The following is a 10,233-nucleotide window of genomic DNA, read 5'->3' as shown; positions in this document are numbered from 1 at the left end:
CATCGTGACACCGGTCATACATCACGCCAACATCCGCACAGCCACTCGGCCCGCTTTCGTGGTCGGAGATGAATGTCATAGAATGTCAACCTGTTTGGTCTCTCTAGTGTTTCCCACCATCTCCACATTCCTCCACCTGTCCCTCATCCATCTGTGCCTACCATTTGTCGGTGAGCACCCAGCGAGTCGGTGCACCGTCCCCACCGGGGCGCCGCACTCACTACTGCTGGTGCTTCACACTGATTCACATAGAGAGAGAGAGAGAGAGAGCGAGAGAGAGAGAGAGGGCGAGCGATCGAGAGAGAGAGAGAGAGTGCTGCTTTTGGTATAACTTGAATCTCAAGCATGGTTTTGGTGGCGCTTGCTAGTGATCTAACACCTCTTCTCTGACCATATTGAATGTGAAAAGAGCTTATCTGAAGTTGATCCCTCACAACGTCTCAAGCCGGGTCACTTTGGAGTTGTGTCTTAATGATCTGACAAATCAAATGACTTTGTACAACGATATCAAACTAGCTTGTGTGTTTCTAAAGCTATATAAAGTAGACAACCAAATTTTTGGTATATTTCTATACCAAAGAGTTTGGCTTTTATTTTTGAAGGCATTTAAAGTAAGACTTGTGCTTGCTATTCCTGCTCATGCGGAGAAAGAGGGACTTATTGCTGGAAGTGCAACACTGCGGTTTGTTTTTTTTGTTTTGTTTTTTTTGTTTGTTTTTTTGTAAATGTACAGCTTTTTGAATGTGCGTGTATGTGTGCATTAAAAGCAAATCTGAACAGTGCACCGTGACAGAGAGAGTAGAGGAAAGAGAACGACCAAACCACATAAGGAGCACAGCCCTCAGACCTCTATGGGAAATAACGGCTTTTTGTACAACATTTCTACTCACAATCCCTCTCAGGATGATGAACTGTTCTCAGGGAATTAACCAAAAAGTGTATTTTATTCTTTTGGGAATCATCCGCCGACTGACTCAACAAACTCTGATCAGCAATGTTGAACGGACGTCTGTAACCAGTTCATGTAACGATATTAGTAACTACCTCTTGAGTTATACATAGTTCTGCATACTTTGTTTTTGTATTTTTTTGGGGGGGGGGGGGTGAGCTTATAATGATGAGCTGTAGGACTCTGTTGTACTGAGGTGTTGTGTGTGAAGTTCCCTGGTGTTGCCACAGACTCCCTGGTCTTACTTTTCCAGTTTTAATGAGTTACTCCTTTTTTTCCCTCTCTGTTTTTACTGCAAATATCTTCTCTTTTGTTTACAGCAAGAACCTACCTCATACGCTCTCTGTTCCTCCACCGACCCCTGACCTCCTCCCCGACCCCTCGTCCACTCCGTGCAGTTTGTTTGTCACATGCCACCGTCACACTACAGTCACATGACTTCTTTTAACCAATCAGAGCCCGGTAATGGCTTCTCATTAGTGACAGCTTACAATCAAATTGTCACTTAGCTGTAAACAGGAAGTGCATTTAGATTAGTTTTAATATTAGTTAGCTACAGCCGCTAGCTAGCTAGCCCGCTGTGGTGACCCCTGAGAAACGGGGAATAAGCCGAAAGAAGAATAGCTAGCTAGCTACATATATGTCGATCCAATATTTCGCATTTATGTAAAAGAAAAAAAAAATCAGATGATATGGACTTTCGTTTCTAGTTTGCAAGTCTTTCATCATAACCTTATTTGTATAACCACTTGATATGACGGGCAGGAGGTGGACAACAGCAGGATTGTACCTTTTCATACGCACAAGGAGTGCCTCTCTGTATGTTTCGTCTGTCTTTTACCAAATAGAGTTTTGTTCCTCTCCATTTGGGCTCTACACTTATTAATGGCCTTTGTCCGTCATTTTGACAACCTTGGATAATCACAAAGAGACCATGACCCTTTTTGTCCTTAACTACGTCTGTAGTTTTGAGTGGCATTATTAACATCTACCGTCAAATAAGTAGATTTTTACTAATAGCAAGATTACATAAATATCATGTAAAGAATTGTGAAGAAGAATATTATCAGTACCTTTTAAAAAAAAAAAAAGACAAAAAAAAAAGAAAGATCCAGAAACTGAGATTAAAGGTTGATTTTGAATATTAGGATTCACATGCAGCTGAGGAGTCGCCATGTTGCAGATGGCCTGCGTAAAATTTTGTTTATGCCAGTTATGAACAAAGTACATTACGAAGATTGTGATATTATGATTAGCTTTATATTTTCTTCCAATCATTGTAACTACTGATTGAACTCTTGTTTATCGTCCCATTCGAGTATTTGACTCAGCTAAGAACACCTACACGGTGATGGTCATCGTGCAGGATGATGACCTCCACAGGGGTAATGATATCCCAATAGTCATTTGGAGACTTGTCAAGGCTGCATACTGGACCATAAGTTGTCATTGGCTGAGGGTGTTGATTGAGATCTAGATGTTTAAACTTTGATTAAACTCTCTAATGCACAACAAGGCAACACAAAGGGCACCGTCAACCCATGGATCAAATCCTTAAAACTGATATTCAGCATCATTGGAGACCAAGTATTTCTAATCCTAAAATCTAAGCGGAGGGTTCACTGCTCCAGTCTCAGCCCTGCACGAGGGATAGTAGTGGTCTACGAAGCACCATTACCACAAAAAAAAAAAAAGCTATGTGAAGAAATCACAGAAGGTTGAATCAGTTCATCTGGACACGTTTATCATCTAAGTGACCTCTTCAGTCTCAACTGACTGCAGGTATCCCCAGACCCTTATAGACAATACAGTGGCATAACGGCTGAAAACAACGATCAGTTTCATACGCAAATTAAATCACAGCATTGTAAGATGACGACAGATGTACACTCCCCCCCCGGGTTCAGGGATGGTCATCCCCTCTTTACATAGATGGCCTCTGACTCCCTTAGATGAGGTCACTTAGATGAGTGATTAAACGTTTCTCTCAATAACGTTGTGTCCAGATGAACTGATTCACCTTTCTGTGATTTCCTTATCTGGATTATTGAGCATGCGTCGAGACATATGTGAAGTAGTCCCTCTCTGTTCACTGGACCCGAACTCAGACTGCTGACTTGGGTCCTCTCTGTTGGCCACTTATTCCCACTTTGATCATAACAATCTGTGACTATCGGCCCCACAGCGATTTTAACAATGATTTTCGAAAAGTCAGGTTTAGGTGGTTTCACCTGGGAGGTGGCAATATGTACCATGTACAGAATGGTCTATTTGCCTACAGACATTCTCGATAAGACTGCATCACTAGATGGCCACATACTTTCTAAAATGACGACATCGATTGTGACACTGGGAGAACCCAAAAGGTTTTTTCTTCTATAGCCTACTGTATACCTTCTGCTCAAATCCATCCCTTTCAATTCACAAGATAAATTGGCGTTTGGTAGTGGGGTTTAGAAAGACAACTGTGGTCAGATGGTTCTTTAGCTTGAAGTTGGTCTAAAAATGACTTCTGAGATTGGAATGCATGGTTTAGTTCTGCAGTGCGCCACCACACTGCATTTGTTGCCCTTTGCTGATGGTAAACGATGGAAGTCATAAAAACTGCAGATTGTGCTATTTGTTTCTTCACGTCAGCACCCCATCTAACACAAAAGCAAAGTCTGAGCTGTTATGATCAAGTATTGTTCAACTGATTGTGAATGCCGTCTAACTGCACTTAAATTACCAATAGTGGTTTCTGTATTTTGCCACATGCTTGAGTAGTGACACAGAAGCAGACCATGCAGGCCAGTCATCAGATCCAGTCACTGCTTTAAAGCCAAAGAATCATTCGAAAACCACATGAATACAAGCCAAAAAAAGTGAATTAACTTTCCAAAGTATTTAAAGCATGCATGTGGCATGCAAGCATACATGTTTTACTATGCCACAATTCTAGACAGGGAATCTGACCAGTCTCTCTTGCCACTCCCTCATGTGGTTTACTTTGGAGATGACTAGATGGACTGCTCCCATACCTCAAATGCTGCCTTATTAGTTGCTCTGATCTTTGCCTTGTTTGGAGAAACACTATATTATTGGGAGACATTTATGATGTTTATTACTTTTTTAATATAATTTCAACATTTTTATCATGTCAGATTCACATCATGTTTATGTACATGATAGCTGAACTGGAAGGTTGGACCTCTGGGGACCTCATTTCAACCAAGGTATTAAAATGCAGATACCTCCTCATACCTCACATTTCTCACAAGTCTTTATAAATGCCTTTTCTGTATTGTTACTGTGGGGGTGGGGGTGGGGGGGAGACTTCTCTTGTGGTCTCTCTCTGTCAAGTACGCTGAGAGCCAAGCACTGATTGCTTTTGAATGAGAAAAAAAATGTTTTGTAATGTGCATATCACTCATTATTTTAACCCCAGTATAAGTGTACTGCCTTTTTATTTCTGTGAATCACGGATTGGAGTTTTGAAATGTCTTAAATGTTTTACTTGATTCGAAAATAAACTTATTATATTGGCATTAAACGACATTTGACTTCCCACTGGGTGTCTATGCTGCTTGAGTCTTCGTCCCTTCACCCGCAGTGCCGGCTACACACGCGCGCATGCGTACACACGCTCAACGCAAAACTGTTTCCAACAATGTCCGCCAGAGGGCAGCATAGAGCCACTGTGTGATTTTCCCCGGGCCTCAAGAGAGGACAAGGCCGATGCAGATGAACACCTCCACAAATCTGTGACTCACCATTGGCGCTGGTGTTTCTTCATGGCATCCTCGACTCCCCTGCCTGTGTTCTGTTGGTACTCTTTAATTGGCTGGCGCCTTGCTTTTTACAGCCAGCGTCTCTCCCCTATAAGCTATGGAATGAGTGTGTGTGTGTGTGTGTGTGTGTGTGTGTGCGCGCGCGTGTGATGTGTCATTAAAGGAACGTTTTCATTTCCATTTGTTACTCTTAATTGTCTCATAACTTCCCTTTTCATTAAAACCTAATTAAGACAATGTTGTCAGGGTTTGTGATATTGGGCGATACAAATAAAATTGACTTGACTGGATCGCTGTAAAGGTGCAGGGTATTGGAGGCATGGGGAGGTTAAAGAGGAGGAATTAAAAGAGACCGTGCGGTATATGGGGAACACTGTATGGGGAACATTGTCTGGGAACATGAGTAGGTAGGCTGCGTCAAATACAATGCAGAGAAGCCACGTGTTTCACATGTGGAAAATCATGGAAACATGGCGAAATCAATACATGTGCTTTCCCACTTGGGAAGCCTGGTTTAACGGGCAAGGGGTTTATGTGCAACACGGAAAATTGCCACGTTAACGTCAACAGAACATATGCTCCACATGTGCTAAGATGACTACATGTGATATAACATGTGGTGCACACAGGACTCTAGTGGTTTTTTGCTGTAAGGGTCAGTCTGACAGGACACGAGAGGCATACAGCCGAAGAGGAGGAGATGTAGGTTACAGATCTGTCTATATTTCCCCTCTCTCTCTCTTTTTTTTTGTATCTCTGCCGTACTATTCCTCATTCCTAAACAGCGTGTTGACCTTTGTAGTCCCGCCTTCAGGCTGCATGCTTTAACCTTTCCAGTGAGATAGAGGGGCCCGTGAGCAGGGAATACAAGATAAATCAAAACTGCTGCCTGTTAACGCGACACACACTGCAAAGCACACCAGGCCCCCAAAGCTTTTACACTACCGTTTGCAATTAGGCTGTTCTTTCTTTCTCTCTTACCACACAGCAAGGGTTTACAATGGCACACGGCCATGCATCCTTGCATCTGCTCGTCTGCTTGAACAGTCAATATTACTATAGGCTGCTACCCAAAAGTCACCTAGAGTTGTTTGTTAAAACACATTATGAGTTAAGCCAGCGAGTACATCACACTATGAGTATACCCTCGTGTGTTATTGGGGCTATACATTCTTCTTACGTAAAACAAAGAAGGAGTCATTAAAAATAATTTATGGTCAATTTTATGTAATCACACACGCTCTAAACCAGGGGTAGGTAGGCAACCTTTTGGATGTCCCATTGCCAATTAACACCCATCCATTATCCAGGCCGCTTATCACAACCGGGTCGCGGGGATGCTGGGGCCTATCCCAGCAGTCATTGGGCGGCAGGCGGGGAGACACAAACACACACACACACACACACATCTACTCATAATATTTTCGTAATGTGTGTGTGTGTGTGGTGTTAGTGTGTGTGTTAGTTAGTGTAGATAGCGGGACCGAAAACTAAAGCATTTATGATCCTAATTCTTTTTGGAGGTGGTAGGTATTGTCTCAGAGAATAAGGGAAAAATCCCAGAAAATTAAAATTATGCATAATTATGCAAAATATGCATTTTCTAAAAATGGCTAAAACCACTTTTCTCGGCATTTCAGATGATTCTGAGCATCTTTGATTTTTTCAGCTATAACTTTCTGGGACTTAAAATGTTTTGGCATTATGCAAAACATGCATTTTTGCAAAAATGCACTTATCTTAATTTTTTTGGAGGTGGTAGGTATTGTTCCAGAGAGGACCAGAAAAATAGTAGAACATTAAATTATAATTATAATAATTATGCATAATTATGCAAAATATGCGTTTTCTAAAAATGGCTAAAAACCACTTTTCTCGGCATTTCAGATGATTCTGAGCATTTGGGGGGAGGGAGTTGGAGGGGGGGGTTTAGGGGCAGGGGGAAGGCGGTTCGCTGGCAGGATGAAGAGGAGGGAGATTTAGACGGGTGGATAACCTAACCGCTACATTGTAGCGGGGTTCTTCTAGTACATATATATTCACACCTTGGGACAATTCAGTACGGCCGATCCACCTGACCTACAGGTCTTTGGATTGTGGGAGGAAACCCACGCAGACACGGGGAGAACATGCAAACTCCACACAGGGGACGACCCCCAAGATTGTACTACCCCCGGGGCTCGAACCCAGGACCACAGACCAGAGTTCCAGTTCATTTTCATAATGAGCATTTACCTATTTATTCATTTACTACCGCTGCTCGTCTACCCGTCTAGACTCCTCATACCGAAGATCTGCGCTTACACACACACACACACACACACACACACACACACACACACACACACACACACACACACACACACTTTATTTGGGCAACTGTATGAAAATTACCAGGGCACAAAAGAAAATTAATTCAATCTTACCGTTTTGGTGGGAGCCTTGTTTGTCTGGTAACCGCCGCCAGACGCAGAACGTCGTTTACAGCCCTGCCGGTGTCTCGTGTTTTCAGCCATGAGTGTAATGCTCTGCTACAGTTCTCACAGAAACGGGCTTTTTTTTCTTTTTGATCCTGCCGATGATCGTGTCTTCGTTTGGTAACCCGTCAAACATCACCCGCGAACTGCCGAGGAAAGCCTCCTTTATATACTCTCCATCCGAGGACGGCTTCCCGTGTTAAGCAACGCCGCTCACTCCACGACTGTATAGCCGCCGTCTGCAGCTTGGTTTTGGGCGGCACGTCGGGTCGTAAACACGCCGCTTTGCTTCCGGTACTTGCCTCTGACGTTTTTCCTCCTGCCTCGTTTCAACATGGCGCCAGGCACTCGACGCTCGACACACAACATTTTCGCTAGCGGAGTGTGCTCACAGCTCGGTCCCTCCGTAAAATTAGTCCGAACTCCTTTGTCCAAGACGGCTGAAAAAAATCAAATATTAAACAACCTCCTGCTTTTTTTCTTTTCTTTTTCTTTTTGCTTCTGCCATCGTCAGTTGCTCTCCCCATGAAGCTAAAAAGAAAGCTAGCTAGCGATGCTACGTCGTCACTTCCGCTCTAATGCCGCGCTCGTGGGCAGATCGGAGGCAGGGGAGGGGCATGGCGCTTGTGCGCTCTCTTGCTGTCAAAAGCGATGATGTATTTTGTGACTAATTAAATATTCAAGTATTATTTTAAGGATTTCACTCCTACCCAAAACGACCATGGGCGGTCAAAATGACCGCCGTTTTTTTTAAAAAAACGTTATATTGCCGCGACCACGAGAGCAGGATAAGCCGCTTGGATGATGGACTGCATTGGGTTGGATATTCTGTTAAAATAAATACCCAATTGAGATATCAATGCATTGGATATGTTAGTATGTCAGTCGGGAAACGACTGACACCGAAAATTAACATTTTAACAACTGTAATACTATTTTTAAACAGTTTAAACTTCAGAGAGACATGGTTGAACTCGAATAGCAAAAAAAAAAATTACGTGAAAAACAAAACGGAAACCACATATCGCTACTCTAACAAATGTAACAAGGCCTATATAACGTGAAATGTAAAGACCTGAAAATAAACATTGAAACAGTCCCAAACAACGATGGAACTTAACTACTAGAACGACCGTGGGCGGTCATTTTGACCACCACGGGTTTTAAACTCTATTCTGTCAAGATAAATGCCAATTTGAGATATCAATGCATTACATATGTTAGTATGTCTGTTAAGAAACGACTGACACCAAAATTAAAATTTTAACAACTTTAAATACTATTTTTCAAACAATTTAGAAAGGCCGCTGTCCAACGCCTCTAAATACTGCAGCGCGTCGGTTGTAGTCATGGTGCGTCTGTAACGACGTCTTTACCCAGACATGTTGGCAATAATCAGAAATCAAGATTACGCTGCACTGGAGAACGGTAGTTTTTTTTCTCTAGGACATAGCAGTGAACGTCGCGAAGGAAATTATGCAACCAAAACACGTCATAAATAGCGACATGACGCGCACGATTACGCGCAAATTACAAGCGGTGGTCGTTTTAGGTAGATCTTGTAACTTTTTTATGCAGTTGATCTAAAACTCGTTTTAAATGAAAATATATGCAATTTTAGGAGAATTCAGGGAGTGGCAGGTCTGTATCTTTTTTTCCACAAATTAACTGAAAATCCAAAACGGTCATAACGACCGATTTGGTCGTTTTAGTGTTGTTTGTGTAACCAGTTATTTTCTTGCCCAGTGCGGGATTTGATACGAGGTATACTGCACCACAAGGCGACGTCACTAACCGCTCGGCTAAATGTTCAGATCCGTTAGCTAGGGGCTAACGTGTGTTATTAGTAGTTTACAGTTGTCACCCTCCCCGGAAGCGCGCCCTCGCGCTTGTTCTTCCCGCGCTCCGAAGAGACTTCTGAGGATCTGCACACTTCCGGATCCCACCGCTGCCACCAATGACTGTAATGTAACCGCTTATTTTCTTGCCCGGTGCGGGATTCGATGCGGGTGTCCTGCACCACAAGGCGACGTCACTAACCGCTCGGCTAAAGGGTCAGGCCCGTTAGCTAGGGACTAACGTGCCTTAACAGTAGTTTACATTTGTTTAGTTCAACATTAGGTGATATTTTGTATTAAAATATTTTCTCTATTGAAAAAAAAAGCATATTAAAATTATTTTTTTATTGACTCGTTTCGGGTGCCCGTGTTAATTGCCGCGTGTGCCACTGTGGGCACCCGTGCCATAGGTTGCTGACCCCTGGTCTAGACAAAAGAAAAAAAAACAATTGCTTTCAGAGCAATTTAAATCCTAGCAGCCAGAGATGAAAGCGGACAGACAAAGAGATGAGAGAATCGACATCTTCTCTTCTCTCAGTGAGAGGAGGAAAATTACTTTAAAGCTGCCGAACATGATGAAAGAAAGGAGTTGTATCTGATTTATATATTCAGAGATGGAAGCAATAGTATGACTAGCTCACTGAGGAGGCGCGAGGGCGAGCCAAGGGCGGAGTTTGACATTTGCTCTGGGGGGGGGGGCATTTTTTAACTGACGTCGATACACACATACAGTAACAAAGGCGCGGCGTTGTGGGTGAGGCTAACGGGGCTGGGTCCGCCCACTTACGCAACTGGACCATCCTAAATGACTGGGAGACCATATATGTTCTTAATTTGTATTTTCAACATTTAAATACACAATATAGACTTAAAAACTTGTTTCCCTTTCTAAAAAAAAAAGCACAAGACAACATTTATTAGGCTACCATCGTGTGTGACGTCTGGACCAATCACAACAGACCATTTTACGTCGGCCCAGACCTGTTAAACCCGCGCACGCGCGTAACGGTACGGAGGTTGTTCGGGAGCAGATGATGGCCAAAGAAACTATGTGACATTCCTGCCTGACTTGATCGTCTCTATATTGCCTTGAAACCATAGACCGTTACTGTTGAGACATGCTCATGAACTGACAGCTCTCTCTCTCTCTCCTCTCTCTCTCTCTCTCTCTCTCTCTCTCTCTCTCTCTCTCTCTCTCT

This window comes from Lampris incognitus, chromosome 15 (assembly GCF_029633865.1).
Source record: "Lampris incognitus isolate fLamInc1 chromosome 15, fLamInc1.hap2, whole genome shotgun sequence".
Classification (NCBI taxonomy): domain Eukaryota; kingdom Metazoa; phylum Chordata; class Actinopteri; order Lampriformes; family Lampridae; genus Lampris; species Lampris incognitus.
The sequence above is the reverse complement of the archived record's forward strand: the minus strand, read 5'-3'. Positions refer to the sequence as shown.